Below are 933 nucleotides of genomic sequence, written 5' to 3'. Positions count from 1 at the left end.
AGAAAGAAAATATGGGGCAGCACCTGTGGCTCAAAGGAGTAAGGCACCGGCCCCACATGTTGGAGGTGGCAGGTTCAATCCCAGCCCCAGCCAAAAGAAAAACTGCAAACAAAACAAACAAAAAAAAAAAAAAAGAGAGAGAAAGAAAATAAAAAGTAGATAGTTACAGAAAAGAGGACATTACTCTTACTGTCAGCACTTAATTGTTCAAGTTCTTAGAATTATTACATTCATTATTATAACTGTCAAACTATTATATTATTAAAATTAACAGTTAAAGCTATCGTGTTTTTATTTCCAAATTACTGTAATTTAATCACTTTGCAAGGGGGATAATAATAGTAGTTTCCTCAAAGGAAACTACTTTATTTTGATGTTACTTTTATTTTTTACAAGTTTTCATACACAGCATTGAAAAACTACTTTAAACAATTTGCTAAATACCTTTCAAGAATTTACCTGTGGCTCCACACCTGTAGCTCAGCGCCTATGGCTCCAGCTACATATACCAGAGCTGGCGGGTTTGAACCCAGCCCGGGCCTGCCAAATAACAATGACAACTACAACCAAAAAATAGCCAGGCATTGTGCTGGGCACCTGTAGTCCCAGCTATTTGGGAGGCTGGAGCAAGAGAATCACTTAAGCCCAGGAGTTGGAGGTTGCTGTGAGCTGTGATGCCACGGCACTCTACCAAGGGTGGCATAGTGAGAGTCTATCTCAAAAATATATATACATAGAATTTACCCGTGATTATAAAAACTTATATGTTAAAAAGTATAGGAGAGTGTGTGTGTGTGTGTATACTTAACCACAGAAACATAACAGTTTTAGAGAGTTCACAAAAACCCAATCCTACATTTTGTTCTTTAATTTGCAATTATTTTATTGTATCATTCGTTTAAGAAATATTTATCTTAAACCTACTATGTGCCA

This window comes from Otolemur garnettii, unplaced genomic scaffold, assembly GCF_000181295.1.
Source record: "Otolemur garnettii isolate 467f Iridium unplaced genomic scaffold, OtoGar3 scaffold00023, whole genome shotgun sequence".
NCBI lineage: Eukaryota > Metazoa > Chordata > Mammalia > Primates > Galagidae > Otolemur > Otolemur garnettii.
This window is presented reverse-complemented; position numbering follows the sequence as displayed.